Source organism: Anser brachyrhynchus (genome assembly GCF_964034855.1).
Source record: "Anser brachyrhynchus genome assembly, chromosome: 12".
Lineage (NCBI taxonomy): Eukaryota > Metazoa > Chordata > Aves > Anseriformes > Anatidae > Anser > Anser brachyrhynchus.
The window spans coordinates 6160606-6180294 of record NC_137707.1 but is presented as its reverse complement, the minus strand read 5'-3'; the positions used below and the strand labels follow the sequence as shown (position 1 = coordinate 6180294).

The 19689-nt window shown below is 42.5% G+C and overlaps 1 protein-coding gene across 16 annotated transcripts in view; it reads right to left on the bottom strand.

Annotated features, from left to right (window-relative positions):
* The window catches only part of MAF (MAF bZIP transcription factor), a 211305-nt gene that overhangs the window by 151921 nt on the left and 39695 nt on the right, over window positions 1–19689 (bottom strand). The window lies entirely within an intron of this gene.

The window sequence follows — 19689 nt, the reverse complement described above, 5'->3', positions numbered from 1 at the left end:
GAAGCTGGACTAGTGTCCCAGGGGATTACTGCAAAACCACACTATTGCTTCAAACCAAATGCTAGTACAGACACCGCTTATGTGTGAGCAAGAGAGGAACGCTACTGCCAGTAACCCTGAATACATTAAAATATCTGGGGAAAAACTGTAGGGGATTAATAAAATAAATATGCTGAACACTACCAGAAGGGTTTTTGAACACTCTGCTATTTTATGAGTTCATATTGTACCTTCAACAGTTCCACAATATGCAGCTAACATCAGCTGGAGCTCTACTTAAAGAACACTGAAACCCACAGTTTGCCCACTGATGACCAAATTACACAGGAGGAACTACAGTTGATAAGACAAATGATTTATGGACTATTGTTTTCAAGGTTCTCGTAAATAACCCTAATTGGTGTTAATCATCCACCCTCTGCTTTGTGTTATCACCAAGCAAAGTACACTTCCTAAAGTAGCTATTTAGGGGCATAATCCTTCAGAAAGACAGGACAGCTATTGACTTCAACAGGATCTGGATTAAGGCCCTCGGACAGAAGCAAGTGACTCTGGAATATGAGCAAAACACATCACATTGTCCTTTCATGTGTGCATGGAAAAGTTTCTTTTCACCATGCAGAACCAAAATTTCCTGACGCTATTCTTGCCGGCTTGCAGTTTCTGCCCCATCCCTTTACAACGGGCTGACAGCATCAGCTTCGAGGAAGACTGCTCTCAAGCAGCAGACACCTGCACCAGGATTTGGTGGCTTTCTGTCTCCAAATTTACTGTTCTCCCTGAAAAAGAGCTTTGATCTTCTGGTGCTTCACCATTTGTCACACTGTACCCTTGTCAGGAGGGAATGGTGAAACTCAAGACCTCCTTGTTTGCTGGCTTTAGGTGTAAGGTTCGGTCAGTTCAGTTTTAGCATACAGATGAGCTTTCTTGACCTTAACAAGTCTGCACTTTAAATAATGCTTAAATAGCATTCTGGAGGGTACAGTAGCATGCTGCTTACTTACGGAAGCTACAAGGAAGCTAGACAGCTTTTCAATTTCTATATCAAAGATAAAGAGATTTACACATAAAAGGGTGAATTATTTTGATTTGTAGTTTTCAAGCCACTACACATCCACCAACATAAATGCTTCCTTGTCTCTGGTTTCTGATAGTTCATATCAGGTTCAATGGCCTAGATTTTCAAAAGTGGCAATTTTGGTGCCAGTATTTCTCAGTGCCAACCCAAGGTGCTTTAAAGATGCCAGATATTGTTAAGATATTGTGTATCTTTGGAAAATTGTGTCTTTTTAACATTTCTCAAACAAGACACACCAAAGTGATAGCATGTAAAATCATCAGGGGTGGGTTTGCCAGAGGGATAACATTCTCTCCCCTCAACACCATCCCTTCCACTGGGCTCTTCATGCCAGTCTTTGCAGAGTCATCCCCCTCTCCCCATCCAAGTTCCCTACAGAGTCAAAATTACCAGTCCTTTTTGACACTCTCAACCACTGAACATCCTACGTAACCTATAAAAAAAGCTCATTTCCTTAGCTATTTCATCTTCTAAATTGCTGTCAGAGAAGTCTTCTAAGGCATGATTCTGGACACCTAATATCTAGCTATATGGTATTTGAGGGAGAGGAGGGGAAAAACCCTATCCCATTATCTGCATTATCCAGTTACCCTTGGATGTTTTCCATGTACTTGGAGGAACAAAGCCCCACTCCTGAGGCTTCGCATTGCAGCCACTGCCTTTTTGGCAGAAGAAGGGTGGATGTGGCTCCCTTCAATGTCAATCAATGTGACTTTTTTAATCAATGTAGAAGGTCACAATTGTACCACCTTCAAATAGAGTTGGGTACAATTCTTGCTGAGTCCTAAATGTTTATGGGGGGCTCAAGTTGCAGAGGGTGCTGGAAAAAGTCTTTTCTGGTCCTGCCTTCAGCACATCTTCTATTCCTAAGTCCTTTGTAAGAGTTTAAGACCAAATAAAAATTTTATCTAGGTCTCTGAGATTCAGTGAAGCACAAGTATGCAAAATGAAACCCCAGATTACACAAAACGGACTTAGTTTTGTGTTTCATTATGCCTTTGAACACATCCAATTTTGCTGAAAGGTTCAGAGAGTTCAGGGAGCTCTTTGCGAAGACACGTCACATTTTGAGCAAACTTTAAATGATTTTGAGTTTCACATCAGAATATCTATAAAATTTCACTGCGGTCACAAAACAGAAATCTATCACATTTCAAGGGACCACTGACTAGGAGAGGACACCTGAGCAAGGCACGGGTGAAAAACATTCAGATTAAGTCAACAAACAAAACTATCAATTCAAAATGCTGAATCTTTTAAGCCAGAATATTCTTCCCCCACAATTAGAGTCATTTTATTGCCACAACTGGAACTGGATCCAAAGCCCACTAAAGTCAAGGGTAGAATTTTCATTGATTTCCAAGGAGTCTGGATCAGATCCTAGATCACATTGTCACACTGCAGCAAAACCCAACCTCACTGCAGCGTACACACCTGTTTTCTAAAGTCTCAGCTCCAGCCGTTCAAATTCATTGCAGGTACAATCTGGACTCTTTCAGCATTGTTTGGTGCAATGCTAAATAAATAGTGCTTTCTCAAAATCAGCAAAGATGATACTGCTTCTTGTCAGTAAATTAGGACAACTAATGAACACTTTTTTTTTTTTTTCTTAAGAGTGTCTATTTAAATCAAAACCAGGTGTCAACAATTTTTGTTCTATCAGGCTGGTGCTTTCCTGCACAAATGGTAGATTAGGGTTAGCTAAAGGCATATGAAGTGAATGAGGACCTCACACTATTTTTAATGAAGATACTTAGGTTTCCTTTACAGATGAGAAAAAATCACCAAAATCTGGTTAGTCAAGGACTCAGAAGATTCTGTGTAAAGAAGAGAGAAAGAAGGGAAAGAGAAGAAAAGGCAGGCAGGCGAGAAGAGAAGAAGAAAGAAAGGAGTGAAGGAAGACTGCATGTTTCATTTGCTGATACTTCAGGCTGGCAAGTCACAAAAACATGAAAACCTTCTTTAACCTCTCGCCTCCTCTTGACAAAATCATCTACCTACAAATTAAAAGTATCTCCAGACATTGCCTGAATTATTTTCTTAGGTGGTTCTTAGAATTATTTAATAAAATTTAATAAAAGAATTGTTTTCTTAGGTAAATTGCTATGTACATTAAGAAATTATTTTGAAAATAAAACATGGAGATTTTTTTTCCTCTGCAAATCGAAACAGAAGTATATATCTGAGGGGAATTTCTGGGAAGAACAAATAATCCTCTGGAGCTGGTGCTACAGTAGGTGCCCTAAACAAACCTACAGAAGGAGTGTAATGAGGCAATGATTTATTGCACGCTATGCAACTCTCACTGCTGTACAGTGTGTTGTAAGAACCAGCAAAAGGGAGAGGCAGCAATCATACAGCCTCCTCCTCCTCCTCCTCATGTGTTTCTGAATATTACCAGCTCTGGTATGATGGTGTGATACTGAAACATGGGTGCAGCCACACTGAGTCGCAGGCTTGGCAAACGATTTCTGTGCTGCAACATTTCACATTTCAGACTTAGAGCTGCACCATCACCCCTGCCCCAAATAAATAAATAAATAAATGTCTTTGGATATTGTGAAGCTTTGTGTAAATACCAAATGTAATTTGTGTTGGATGTGTTATTGCTCTATTTGCACAAAAGGGATTTTCAGGAACATTTTCATCAGAACGTGAAATCCTAGATCTTCCAAAGTTAATGGTAAAGCTTCCCTTGCTTTCAAAAAGAGCAGCATTTTACTCATTCCATTTAAAATGTGTTAGTGACTAGTTACAGATGGAAAATTCTGCACATATAAACATATTTGTAAGAAAATCTCAGTCCTAGAGAATTACAGTCAATCAAATAAGGAGCAGAAACATGTAATGCAACCAGTATTGCACCAATCAATACAGATCAACAGGAGTCTGATCCTTACTGGGTGGTATTTGCAATTAGCTGTGCTTTTTTGCAATTTAAAATTCATTTGGTTTCTTGTAATGACTGGTGGATTGCTTACAGTTCTGCCCAAGATCCTCCCATTTTCTTCAATTTAATATAAATATATTTGGTGAGTTATTTATAATAAATAAATGTGAAAAAAATTACCTGCAGACTACTTGTGCTCACCCCCTCCCCCTGCACACAAAAAGGCTAAATCAGTGAAATAAATTAATTGCTATGAATTATTCAGCTCTACCTGTGGCAATGAAAAATAGCAAGAGCATTAGGTTTCTTCTTTGTGTACTAAGCCTCTAATTTATAGAGAATGCATATTAATAAAACACAGGATATTCATCAATATTCAAGTCACTGGCTGCCTGGCTATTTAATCTAAAATTACCAGCTAGCTCAAAACTCTTACTAGTTAATCATGCAATCTAAGCCATTCTGATATTGATGGTTAACATTAATTGCCCAACTGCAATTTATAAAATCCTCTCCTACATCTTTCTTTTGCCTAGCAGAGAGCCCTTTGACATGTCTAACTTCACAGACAAGCTGCAGAAGACCAGTTCATCTGGGCCCTTCTACAACCCAAAATGTTTGCTTGTTTCCCAAGAAAAGGATGTAATCTCCCATTGTGTTTTTGCATCTCTTCTGAATATACTAACAACAGTGAAAGATAGTTATGGTCTGAAGAGGATATAAAGAGAAATGCTAGCTCTGCTGCAGTCAGTGAGAGTCACCTTTGACTTCCATAGCATTAGAGTTTCCTGAGAATCACAATCAATACACATCAATACACTACAAGGAGCACAAGGACTACCCAAATTCCCCTGCCACACCACATCTCAGTTCCTTAAACCTTGCTGAAAAGGGGCCTCTAACTAACTAATTAGCTAGCTAAATAACTATCTTGTCTAGCTAGCTAGCTAGCTCCAGCTCTGACATAAAGGATGGCTGTTTGGTTTCCCTGAATATTATCAGAAACAAAAATGTTCTTCATTGTAAAGATTTTTATATATTTTGTGGTTTCTGCAGATGTTCTGCAGATGTTCATGCAGAGCATGTTGGCCTTTAAATGGAAGCACCAGGGACGCTGGAACAATGACCAGTGTCACAGTGACCAGTCATGAACTCCACAAAAAGACACCAACAGTGGATTTCCTCCCCAAAACCTGACTTCATGTGATACAACTAGGCCAAAATTTAGGCACAAACTCACAAAGTTTATCATACCAGCAAGAATTGCCGATGGAGTGGATGTCAGAGACAATTTCCTAAAGTGCTGCATGGTAACACGTAATGTGACCCTATATCCATATTCCTCACCTACAATTTTTCTTCATTGTTCTACTTTTTTATTAACATAATCAGATTAAAGCAAACCAAGAAAGAACAACAGCAAAGGTAAAGGTCAGCTGTTTTAACCAAACAGTTAAGATCTTGGAAGTTAACTGTAAAGCAGGAAATTTGCAGCCAGTTCACTGTCCTCACTGAAGCAGGAACTTCAAACTACAGTTTATATAGTTGCATAAATATACTGCACAATAAATAAAAGCTTTCTTAAAAATGACATTCTCAACCTCTTTCAAATGGTTTTACTCTTGTTTCATTTAAGCTTAGGCTTAAGAACCAACAAAAATTTTGCTAAGAATACTTTTTGAGGAAGGAAAGCCCTGTTCTCTGTATATAGACATTCTCCGGAACAAAGAGGCAAGTTTTCTGAATTTTGTCATTTTGCCCCTCTGGAACTCAGGAGCTACCAACAAATCAGGAATTGTTTCCTTCCGTTATTTGAGGGCTGCTTGTGATCGCTCACTGGCCGGATAAGGCACGTGGTGTTGTTTCTCCTCCCCGATTGCTCCGGCACCAAAGCACGCTCCTGGCCTTGGGACTTATGTAAGGGTTTCCATCCATCACAGCCGTGTCAATAAGAACTTGAACCTGAATGTTTGCAGAAAGCAAACATGAGAAGTGCAATAGCGGAGTCTACCCCCAATTCATTTCAAAATTCCGGTAAATATTTGTGAACAATGTTTTGTAGCATTCGTACAGCTCCCATTGGCGATTAAACTCAGCTTCAAAACATACTGAGGCTCTCAGTGAATTCTGAGCTGCCGAAAGGTAACAACACGCTGACAGCAGAGAGAAAATGATGACTGCAGAGTGAAACACAGCCTCGGATAAATAAACTCTCAGCAAATCTCAGTAATTCTATGTGGCGTAAAAGAGGCTTGAGCCTTGTCTGAACTGGGCTTTCACCGAAGTTAGAAAACCAGGTTTAAATTAAATTTAAAGACCATTCTTCTTAAAAGCACTTCTCCACTGCTTTGGCTGGAGAGTGTATTTTTCTAACCAATGTTTACATAGTTTGATCCATTTTCACTTCTTTGCTTTAACTGAAACTATTAATTAAGGTATTTAAAAATTAAATTGAGTGTATGCCTCCTTTGGACTGGATCTCAGGCTTCATTTAATTGTTGGTTCTCGTGCTGGGTCTGGCTGTGAGGGTGTGTGAATCTGTCTTGATTTGGAAATGAACCCAAATTTACAAATGTATTTCATGCAGGCTACAAGATTTAGTAAAATGCCAAAGACATGCCCTGCTTTAATTGTTTTAATTGTTTGGAATATATCCCTGTGATATTAAAAATGACATCTGCAATAAACATGGGCACATGAGCCTTGTGTAACTCGCTGCAGAAAACTGTGTGCATCTGTAAATGGTTTAGCTGGAGTTAGAGGCATAAAACAAATGTTTGATTTTGTGAGCACGAAAACATTCACACATTTCTTGTGATTTATATACCGTAATCATGCTGGATTTTCAAGTGGAAAGGGTGCCTAGAAATTACTGAAAAAGGGTCATCTCTATCTTTCTATTTGCAACTAATATAATGCAAGGCTTTCGATCTTAGTGGGGCCCAATATGCATACTGAAGTCTGATTTAGATTTTCCCGTTGAACGGCTTTTCTGTATATAAATCTCATGAAGACACACTGATCCTTTAAACTTCAGTGTTGATGCTGAAATTATGCTGTGTGTCAAAATTACATCAAACAGCCGCACTTATTTCCACCAGAAAAATTTGATTATTTCACTCTCATTTACATTACATTTTTTCCCCACTATAATGCTGACTTCGAAATTCCCTTAGGTCTGGACACATGAAGTGTACTTTTTCAGTAGAAAGAAAGCTTTCATTATATTTCATGATTTTTTTTCTCCTTGATTTGAATGTTATAATTGGATTCGGGAGATATTTATTGCGAACTTCATGTTTTGCCAGGCTCGATGAGCGGCATCTTTTAATTTCTCTCTTTTCAATGAACCTTTTGACTTGATAAAAGTGGCTCTAAGGTATTTTTACAAAAGGGGCAACAGAGCCAGTTCATTTTGAAACCCTCTCTTTAAAGTATCTCATTTCCTTATTATTTCTTAATAGCAGCACAATCCTGCAATGTCATAAAGAATGCCGCAGTTGACTTCAGTGGGATCAGGATCACTCCCTACTGTAATTAGTTGTATATTTCAAAATATTAGAGGTCATTTTATTTTTCTTTTTTTTCTATCCAAGAAAAGAAAACATTTTGGAAAAAAAAGACTTTCAAGGGTGACTGTCAGTATAATACTAAAAATAAGTTGCATGCATTCCAGTTACTACAATTTATGCCTCTAAGGAAATTTTCCTCTTCTCATTTACTGCAAAATTTTAATGCGAGCTTTTACAGCCATTGATTCAATATCTTTAATCTTCCCCCAATATTAGACAGAAATGGGACTAACTGGGGAAAATCCATCTGGTTATAAAGCACACTGTCTATAAAGTTGTTCAGTTCATCCAAAGCGACTTTTTTTCCCAGTGGGTTCAGATAGGATGAAATTATAATATTTGGAAATACTGTTAATACTATTCAGAGATTAATACATTTGTAATTAATAATAAGTTTAAAATATTATGACGCCTCTGGAGAAATCAAAAGATCTAATGCCAATCACCCCACTCTGTCAGGGATGGTTTAGGTCCCACTGCACCAAATTCAGATGCTGTTAATTATGTTCAGCAGCAAAACCTTCTCTCTGAGCCCAGAGGATGAAATTGTGCCTCAGCCCACACCAGGGAGGGAGCACGTCACCCCAGCTGCTCGTTTTGATGGGCTCCTTCATGGTTTGCATGCAAAGGGCTGGGAGCTGTCCTCCCAGGGAGAAATTAGCTGAGCATCCGCATCTCTGTCCATAGCCCTGGATGCAGGGAGGTGCAGCACCTGGCCAAAATGGTCCAGGGCCTGTAACAACTTGACCCTGAGCAGCTACAGGCAGAGCAACATGTCCGACCATGCCCTTGGAGCAAGGGAAAAATGTACGCTTTCCCCTGAGGACCATTAGGTAAATGCTAAAAATACAAAGCACAGCTTCTGACTCGCAGAGTGCAACTGTGCCCAGTGGACAGTCCCTTTAGAACTGGTGGGACTGTCGTGCAGAATGAAGTTGTGAACCTGCTGAAGTGAATGGAAAGACTCTGGTGTCCCGCGGGGGTGTCAGGTGTTTGCCTCCAGGACATGGAACTTAAGGACATGGGCAAGATGCTGGCAGGACGCAGGACCTATTTTGGGACACTGCCTATGTTAGGTATGTCTATTGATCCTGCTGACACTGCCCCAGAACACGTGGGAGTCATTCATGCCTTTGCTCACCACCGAGAGAAAAGGGCAGGCTGCCAGGCTCTCCGGGGGGGGTGCCAGAAGGGCTGGGTCTGTCTGACAGGGGTGCCCCACCACGGAGCCGCAGCAGCGGGACACTGGGACACCAGCCCTGCCAGCACTGGTTTGGGGATGGCAACGTAAAGCCCTGTGAATGCCCAGGAGGCTCTTTCAGCCTCCCCAGCAGGGTCATGCCAGAAGATGCCCAGCTTCTCATCCCAGTGTGCCTCAGTCTGTCGTCTCCTCTGCGGTTCTCCCCGCTAACTCAACGCAGCACAGTCCAGATCTAACACTACCATCAAAAACCTCTCCAGCTCCACCCCAGCTAAGCCACCTCCTCTGCCCTTTCCCCACCCATAGAAACACAGAATCCCAGAATGGCTTGGGGAAGAGACCTTAAAGCCAATCTAATTCTAACCCCCTGCCATGGGCAGGGACACCTCCCACCAGACCAGGTTGCCCAAAGCCCCATCCAGCCTGGCCTTGAACACCTCCAGGGATGGGGCATCCACAGCTCCTCTGGGCAAAGTGGCTGCTGAATTTGGAGGGGCCGGAGCAGGGGCACTGGTCCCTGCCACGGACTCTGCTGAGCAGTGAGGGCACTCTTGTCAGCGCTCTGTGGGAACGAGTGGAGTGACATATGCTAACACGCTGTTAAACATAACACTGCCGTGTTTAAAAATATGCTAGCTAGTCGGATCAAATGCATTTTTAAACATGCCTCCTTTTTTTTTTTCTTTTTTTAAAGGAATTGTTTTGGGTTAATATGTGTGAGTAAAATCATTTTTGAGCATGGTGGAGACACAAGAGATTTAGAATTAAGGTAAGTGTCCTTTGAACAAGTAGAGTCTTCAGGGAAAGTTGACTTAAAAAACAAGTTTTCCCTGATAATGTTAATTTGTTTACATTGTCCAGTTCACAGGATTTCACCATGAGCAGGGAGCAAAATGCTTATGCGCAGCATAATACTCATGTAATCCATCCCCAATGTTTATAAATTCGGCCCTAAGGCACTACAGCAATAAACACCCTCATTATGTAATACGATAATAATAACTCCCCAAAAGCATTACAACTCTTCCTGTCAATACAGGTATCTTTTTAATGACATGTTAAAACCGAGAGCAGAATTAAAACCACGGTGCAGTTTAGTGTCTTTAGTGATAGTTGTAATATATGTCCAGGGAGAGGACAAATCCTTTCAACTGAAAGAAAGCCAGTTTCTCTCCACAAATTGCTACTGCAGGAAAACACATCAACATTTTCCCTTTGCATGCTCTTCTGCTGCTGGCTAGTCCTCCAGGTCTGTTCAGCCCAAGGGTTATTCTACAGCAGCCCTTTAGTTCTAGTTTGAAGCCAGGATCCTCAATGATACGATCATTTACAGCAAAGCTGGTGGCGCCATCACAGGCCAGTGAGTGTGCTTTTGGCCGGTGGACGAAATAGCAAGTGCAAGAGAGCACGAAAAGACAAAAGGCTTTGCTTCCATGCAATGTAATGTGGAATAGCAAATGGAAAATGGAATAGCAAAATCTAGGTCAGTGAAAAGCTTACTTGTATGAAGCGACAATGAGCAGAATTGCCTCTAAATATAACAAATACTTACTCAGGTTTTTACAGAAATCATTGAGGGTTCTTTAAACAATATTGCAGGGGCCTGATTTGTAAATCTGCATGCCCTAATATCATGGTTCACAAAGAAACGGAGACAGAAATGAAACCATACATCAAATGCCCGGCAATGAAAGCACACCAATACATTCTGTGATTGACCTTCATCTATGCCTGGGTCAGGTGCAACTGCAGAGCTGCATGGGGGGCTGGTTTGACTTTCTTTCAATCAGTCTTTGGGGACAGAGTGCAGAACAGAGCCCCATCACCGTGCTGAAGCCAGAGGGGCTGCAGAGGGTTTGCACTGATACTGCTAAGAGCTGACATTTATGAAAGTGAGGTTCTTTAAGGTTTACATTGTATTTGTGTGTAAGGTTTTAAGCAGAAACATTAAAAGAAGGCAAAGATGACAATGGAGAAGAAAGGAACCCAAAGGGCACCTCAGAGCAAGACTGGTGCTGCCACGCTGCCCAGCTCCAGCCTCTGAGCTCGGGATGCCTGTCCCAGGGCTTGATGGTGCTGGGGCTGAGGTGTGCTGCAGCCATGGTACACCCATCAGATGGGGAAGGTGGAGGAAAGCTGAGGTTCGAGCTCAGAGCAGACTGAATGTGTGTTTTTAGTGGTACGTGCTACCAGGAAGAGAACGGAGGAAAATGAAAGGGAAAAGCCTGGGCTGAGTGCTCATTCCAGGCTCCTGAGGGTTGCCCTGACCAGCTGGGGCAAAGACGAGGAAATGTTCCTGACAAGGGAATCTGGTGAAAATCTGTAAGATCCTCCACACAGGCTCTGGCTGTGCTTTTCCCTAGGGGAGATGGTATTATCAGATTAAAAAAAAAAAAAAAAAAAAAAAGGGGGCAAGCAAGAGAGAAGCCTACTGGCTTATGAACTTCCTTGATCTGAAGCTCCATGAATTCTTTCCACCGTTTTGGTACAGCACCTTATGTGCTGGGTGGAAGGGGAAGCTATTGAGTGTTGAATTACAGAGGGGAAAAACATCTCAAATTCCTTTCTATTTATACTCACAACTTTTCCAAATCATTATACTCAAATCCCCTCGCCTCAGCTGAACTGCTCATGGGTTACAGGGCCAAGAAAGAGGTGGAGCCTTCATAGCTTGCACTAAGCCTTTCAGAAACTTGGAGAAATTTCCAAAAAATGAAAGCAATGAAAATTACCATGCCAGGCAGAGAAGATTTAACCTCTACAGTCCCCTGTGGGCATAGAATTAATATACAAGACAGTAGGAGGTTGCTTTCATAACAGGGAGAATAGGTTGCTTATTTGTGAGAAGTTTTCTGGGACTACTTTCATTGTTAAGCTGAGGCTGACACTGGGTATAGAGAGACAGAAATTTGACAAAAGCAAGTTGTATTTTGGGGGTATTTGAGAAAAAAAAAAATCTATTCTGGTAGTCCAGACACTAGGCTGGGACTCGTTAAGTTGTGAACTTGTTAAATTCCTACTCCACCAACGGCTTCCTGCATGACGAGAAACCAAAGCCTATTTCTGCTGGTACAAATCCTCCTTGACTTCAACAGACGCTGAGGCCTTCGTGCTTCAGCTCCTTACCCCTAAAACCATTCAACAACTGCCACACAAGCCCCACTGAGCACCCCTGCAGTGTGGCTCTATTGCACCAGGCACAGAGACTTTATGCCTAGGGAAAAAAACAGGTGCAAGTCTTGAGAGATGCTCCTTGTAAGGTGCTTCTGCCTTCTCACATGAGCCTGCACTTGGCATGGCTCAAAACTGTATGACATTATTTATTTTATTTTCCTCCTGCTTCAGTTACAATCAGGAAGGTGGATAGGTTTTGGATTTTAGTTTCCTTGTCATCATTCCTGCTGTTGTTGTTGTTTTTGTTGTTTTGTCTATGTTTCGTTTTAGCCACATTGGTGGATTAATTTAGGAATGTCCATTTTCACTTCTGTTTCTGGTCTATTTTCACTTTTTGACTTTCAAGTTTTAGCAAGCTTCTCTCACTTTTGGATTTCCAACACCTTACAGGGCAATACAGACATTAAAGTAAGAAATATGCTAATTGGACTTTATAATAAATGTAAAAGTTATGAGAACTCTCTAATCATATGAGATTTGGAGGCTCCCATCTCTACCCTAATTAAAAATCTCAGCCGTATATTATCCAGCACAAGGCTCACCAGTGCAGCTCACAAGTACGATGTGCAAGAGCAAAGTGCCCTGTGGGATCCTCCAGAGGGGCTTTCTGCAGTGGCAGGTGACACCTTAAATTAGCAAATTTAAGGTCTTAAATAACAAAAATATACCTCGAGCCAGGAAATGCCACCAGCAGACACAGGGACGTATACTCCAGAACTGTGTCTGGGCTTTGAGGAGGAGTTGTGAGAGTCTCAAGAGGATTCAATAGAGACACCCCACAGGGTGCTCCAGAAGGGTGGGTTCTGGTCTTGTATTTTCTGGGGGAATGGCTGGAGGATGATGCACAAACCCTACAGCTCACCAAACCCTTCCCAGATTATCCACTGCCCCAAAAAGCCTACAGAAGAGAGGAGGATCAGTGGTGAGGGATAGCTGCTTTCCCACCTTCTCCACAAGGGAGGGACAGATCCAGGCTCACAGTTTCACCACCACACATGGAGCCGGCAGGGTTCAATGAAATGTGCAGCCACTGTACTCTGTGAGGTTTATCCACACCCAAGTGCTTTTTAAATGTGGACTGTTGAGCTATCCAAAAAGCCTTAGCCAACTCACTCTCAGATTTCCAACCAATACCCCTTAAAAATAGGGTGGTGAATGTTTCATCCTCATTAACAAGGTAAATATAACATTACTAGAGGTCTGGAGCCTTTTGTGCTGAGCTTCGACCCGCAGCAGTATTTCCCTGCTAGAAAAAAAAGCAGGCTGGAGTTGGTGACATAACACCAAATATACAGATGGGAACGCACTATAATTAGCAAGGGAATGTCATTCCTGCCATCTTTACTTCATTTGTAACTGTGCCTGTAAGCTCTGGGGAATGGTGTGCATTTCACACAGTCTGCACAAGAACGAGGATTGCCAAGTGTCCCAGTTCTGGTGGGATACCCTTGGTCCCCTGCCCCGCGGCCGGGGGAGATGCCAGCAGCACCGGGGGACAGCAATGCCCTCGGGCTGGTACCGCCAGGACCAGAGGTGCAAGGGGAGGACCAGCTCTGCATAGCAGCAAGAGTTTGGCTCCCTCTAAATCACCACATGCTCCCATCCAGAGCAGCACCGGTGCTGCCCATTGCTTCTTGGCATGCTCCTTCGTGCACACACAAAAACATCCTTTTGCCCATCACCAAGCCAAACGCGCAGCCTGGACCTGACTACAGAGGCTGATAACTGTGTTGCCCTCCCCACTTCGCTTGCTCCCAGGAGAGAGGATTTATTCAACACAAATTCAGGGATTTTTACTGGAGCTTTTTAGCGTGTAACCATTCTTTTTAAATCTCTCCATTGGTTCCAGTAAAACACCGAATCAATGTTTAAGGTTTTACTGCTTACTTTAAATGTGCTCAATAATATAAGTCCAGTTGTCTTTTAAACACTTTGTCATCTTCAGCAGGCACTTAGATCAAAAACTTGCTGTCTGCTCTGCTCTGTCTATAGAGTCAAGTGAATTTGTTCAGTTTTTCATCAGGCTGCACAAACTTGTGAAACCAGCCAAAGGAACAAACAGACCAATAATGTAATATGTTCCTTGTCTTGTACGCAAAGTTCAAATCAGCTTGCTTGAGGAGGCTAATTCATTGTATTGAATCCACGGGGGCCTTGCCTCGGAAGATCTCAAAGCATGGTAGGAATATTAAATTGCACAGATTTTTAACCCTGTGGATTTTAAACAGAACAGACCGCTGTGATCATCTCACCAGCTCCTTCATGGCAAAGAAATAATTTCCCCATGCATTTCTTGCACGAGCTCTAATTTTTGAGATAAAGTAGAGCATATTTTTCTGGTAAGCACTTCAGCCTTGATGAAAAAAAACTTCACGTGATGGTGAATGCACCACATCCCCCAATAAGATTTCCCAATTTTTCATTCTCTTTGCCATAAAATAAGAAAATGCATCTCCACAAACCCTTCTGCAGTATGACCGTACTAACTGCACAGGTCTGGAGGAGTCATGACTTTCCGAAGGTTACGCAATGACTGAGTGTGCATTTTCCCACTGTTATTTAAAGCTCATTTAAGCTCAGGCTGCTGCTGCAAGACCCTTCTGCTGTTGTACACACCTGTGTCCCTGCTCCCCCCTGTGCAGTCCCTACAATCCTCTCACTGGCACTAAGCCTGCTCAGGGCAATGATCTGGCAGAAAATTGACCATGTCCAGCAGTTGCCTGCATCTGTGGCACTGGTACACTCTGGTATTCCTCTTACAGATCCCTCTTATGGAGGAATAAGGCAGCTCCCAGCACCCAGGAGCCTTGAGCCTGCTCGCAGCTCTGCCACTGAGTGTTTGCAGATCCATGGGGAAATCACTTATTTCCCTGGGATCTCCCTGTAAATTTAGCAGAGTGCCTCGAGATCCCCAGAGCAATGGCACTGTTCAAGTACAAAGCTTAATTATGACTGTTATAATATATTCATGCCACTAATTCCCACTAAGAACTGCAAATCGCTCCCACTCCACACCTCTGTCCCCCATGCCTGTCCGTGCTGGTGGACAATTAATTCCCCAAAAAAGAATATATTAAACTCATGTGAAATCTTTCCAATTCACAGGATATCCACGTACAGAATGCAGTTTCCCTCAAACATACTTGTGATCTGAGTGCATCAAGTGGTGTATTCCCATATGATTTTTTAGCATCTTGACAGAACCTATTGAAAATCCAAGTTCTGACCAGCCAAATAAGTTTTGATATCCTTCCTGTGTCTGTGATCAGCCAGATTCTTCTATCACGTACAATTTAAAACCCATTTTCTGTAAAGCTTGTATAGATGTCTTTAGAAATCATACTGAATGAGCTTTTTGTTTTCTTTTTTTTACTTTTTTTTAATTAAATTTAGTTATTTCAAAATCCTCAGGATGAAATCCCAGAAGGAGTGCAGAAGGCTGAGGTGAGTTCATTGAAAACCTCAAATGAGTTAAAATACATTGAAAATACCTTGCATTTGTGTCCTGGAATAAAGACGGGGTCTGCCACAAGAAATGCCTTAGCCTCAGCCCAACAACTGCAACGTCCCATCACCCTTGAGGTTAATGAAAACCACACCACAATGGTTAAAGGATAAATTCAGCCCCAGGGCTACTGGTTAGGGAACATTTGAAGGGCGGTTCAATATCCCACCTACAAAAATCATCCCCTGTGTTGTCAGCTCTGCAGCCTGAACAAAAAGCTCGGAGATCTATTCACGTAACATTGGGCCTCAAAAAAATTACAAGTTGTGATGAAATTAAAGACATCCAAATTTTTAGCCATTCTCTGCTGATAAAGGCTCTATTATTACCATTTACAAAGGGGAAACACAGCCAATTATAAGCTACTTCTGGCACATGCCAGGCCTCAAGTAGAAGATAAGCCAACACAGCAGAGCTTGCAGCTGGAAGCCCAGAAACCTGAAAATGAGCTGACTCATGGAAATATCCCCATATAAAATATCGGATGGTTATTTTTCTCTGCCTCATTTCTGCGTGTCTTAGGAATGATATATGAATTGCCTTATTTACTTTGTCCCATAAAACTTACATTTTTTTTATTAATGTGCTGCCAGCTCCGGGAGCATTGGGTGTGGGAGCAGCTGGAGGGAGGAGGGCAGGGAGCAGAGCTGCAGTGGTACAGGGTACAAGGGGAAGGCTTGGGCTTTGCACGAGTGATGTGCCATACCCAAAAGCAAGGCAGCATGCTTCACCATGCTCCCAGAAAGCCAGCCTGGTCCTCAATCCACTCTGATTTCTCCAAAATGAGGGTGCTGACTGTACTGATTTTAGGCTGGGGAGAATGAGTGCAAAACTGGGGTAAGGAAACTTATGGTCCAGCAGCAAGCCCCATGCCCAGCACCTCTGATCCTGCTCATCCCCATCAGGCAACAGAGGGCTGCAACCTACGAGCCTGGAGTTTTTTCTTGCAAATGCGAGGACTTCCTAGTACTTGAGACGTGCCTCCTCTTCCAAACCCATTTGTGAGGCTCTCTCGAGTTGCTCAGAGAGGACCACATGCAGATGGGTGGGTGGTGGGGTGGCACATGCCTCATTTCCTTAGGAAATGAGGTTAAAAACCTGCCCTCCCCCCTGTTACGCCGCACTATTGAATTAGGGATGGTGAATGCTCATTATGAATATAATTAAACGCAACAGCCTCATCTAACAGGCTATTTTTATCTGCTCCTCACCTCAACAAACAGCAGAAGGCATTAAAATCCAGAGGGAGGATCCACGCTGGGGGTAAACGGGCAGTTTTGCCAGCCACCAGCTCGAAGCGTGCTTGAACAGATTTCAGTAAGGCAGCCTCTCTTGGAAACTACTGTCCAAAAAAAAGAGATGCTTGGGATACTTCTTCCTGAGAAAACCATGTCTAATAAGCATAAGGCAGAGATTGGGGAGTGCATTTCCATTTTACGAGGGAAAAAAGAAGGAGCTTTGCAGTGTGTCTTGTACCAGCTGCTGGCCACAGTGGCGGCAGGGTAGGTAATTAAGAAGGACATCATGTAACAGATAAATGCAGGACAGTAAGTACTCATTACTTGATATATAGCATATCATCTATTATTAGAGGCTAATAATTCCCTAACCTATTCATGTTACTCTTTTGTCCGTGTTGCTGGCCGTTTGGCACACTCTAAATTTCTCAACATAAAATTTACTAGATGTTACAACTCATATCTAATCCTGAATTTCTGTGCATTTCACTGCAGTATATCATGCAGCTAGGTAAAAGCACAACACTAAATCCTTTGCAAACGAATGAGCAAGCCAACAGAACTTCATGTTTTCACTTTCCTACCAGAAAAAAAATGGTATATTGCATATTTTCCTTTGTTGTAATTTTAACATCTATTTCCATCTTTAGAATGCTGCAGTTCTAAGGGTGTTCAGCTGTACTTTACTCGGCACTCAATAATGCACTTTTTGCCTCATATATTTATTCTTTTTGAAATAGCCTGTATTTTAAATGCATTTAGACACATATTTAAACACATTTTTAAATGCATTTTAAAAGAAACCCGAGGAAGTGCTATTGTGTTTAATCACAGAGAGCAAAATCCTCAAGTCATGTAAATCATCATTTCACAATCTGCTCCACACTATCCTAATTTGGAAAGTGTAGCACAGCAAACAGAGCTGAATTTATAAAGGATTCTTTACACGTTTATAACATTCATGTAACTTGGAGTGTCAATCTCCATCAGCTGTCCTAGATCACTGCAAGGAACAACAGTGGAATTCATTTATTAGGAACTTTGTTCCTTTAATACAACTGATATGTACTTTTTCCCCCTATTTTTCTTCATTATTATTTTATTTGCTTTTCTGTTATTTTACACTATTTTATTTTATTTCTGAAGCCCAGCCCAAAACCTTAAGTCGCACTCTGAAAGAAGGCAAGTCACTCAACGTAACCCGTTCCAGCATTTCCAGAAGGTTTAGAAGTCATGATAAAAAAAGCCACATGGGATGAAGCAATAATACAGTGTTTGCCTGCAGGATCTCTGCTCATGAGCAACTACACAAGGACTTCACTGATAAGGGTTTGCAGCTAGAAACTGTAGTAGCCATACCAAAAACGAAACCAGATCTCTGCTTCTGTCCTCTGCAAATTGTTTTTCAGTGCGGCACTCTTCTGGGAGACAGAAAGCACTCGCTGCGGGTTATCAAACCCTTACACTTTCTGCTAACCTGGAGAGGTTGCCAGCGAGCAGAGAAGTCACCGCAGTGCGGGAGGGAGGACAAAGTCTGCAAACTGCCTGGGGAGGCCACAGCACAGGGAGGCAGGGGGCGAAGGCAGCGTCCCAGCAGCTTCACATGCAAATCCCCCCGCGTATCGGCAGAGGACAACCCAACTCCAGATCAAGAGGGGAGCTGAGCCCCGTATTTAGGAGCTGAAGCAGTGAGGGAAAATCCTCTCCTAGGAATTCTGAAGCATTTCACATTCGATGTGTGCAATGTATACTTTTTATGTTATCTGCCTTGTTTACATATCCTTCATATAAAAGCAACATTTTGTCCACCAAAGGATACTAAAACCTCCATGCATTTTTGCAGCGCCGTACTGTTCGTTTTCGTGTGTCAGCAACATTCCGTGTGTGCTCATTTGAATCCCGTTCCCTATAGTTTTGGCCAGGACTGGCATTGGTCGCCCTTGCCTATAGACAGAATCTGCGTGCTGTGCTATAGGTTTTATACTCCACCCCAGAGATCTCTGTGTTTCAGTTCTGGAAGATTTTCAGGCTCCCTAGCAGAGTATGAGCATTCGGGGTCCTTTCCTTGTTTTAGGGACAGAATAAACACCGTCGGTAGGACTCGTAGCAGATGCACCAAGGCTCCCATAATGAGAGGCTCAGCTCTGGCTCTGGGAAACATACAGCAGAGGCTGAGCGCATGCGAGTGAACAGCCCGACGAGAGCACAAAAGGCTGATATCTAAAAAGGAAAAGCTTGTGCTGATATGACAGTGATAGCAAAGGAGGAAAAAGTCCTGCCAAGTTTCTTAGAAACACCGGTCCTACTCCTGCGCACACCTACAGCCCTGTTCTTTCACCCTGCTCTTTCCCCTGAACTCAGCAGCCACCACCCCATGTTTTGCCCGGTCTCTGAGGACCTTTGGTAACCTTCCCCTTGTATCGAGGGGAATGTTTTCCTGCAGCTCAAATCTCTCTTCAACAAACTGAATTTAAAAAAAAAAAAAAAAAATGACTTCACTTTCTAACAGATGCACAAGCACACCTTGGGATGAATGTGTTACGGAATCCAAGCCATCACCACCTGCCTCCCAATTACATTTGCTGCATTGTCCCTTGTGGTGTGCACCTGTGACATGTTGGCACTGAGCAGGGATGACTGGAGTGGGCAGGCGTGGACCTAGCCACACGCATTTTGCTTTGCAAAAGTCTCCCAGCAATTATTGCAGGGCTCTCTTAAAGCCCGAGACATTTTGCAGCAGCCCATTTTCTTTCTCCTGTCCATGCGATGAGTTAACGTACAAGAACTTTTAGTTAGGTAAAGTGGCAAAGCCATGAAACTATAATTTAAAAAAACTCTTCACCTCAGGGTACCGAAGTCCAGCTGGCCAGGGACCGATCTAACGAGGGAAAGGTCATTTGCAGGCTCCCCGCTACCCTCACTGCACATACACACCTCAGCAGCCAATTAACCAACTCCGGGAATAATCCCTATCAAATTTCAATCCAATTTTTACACCTGGAATAATGGAGGAATCCACACAGCTATGACC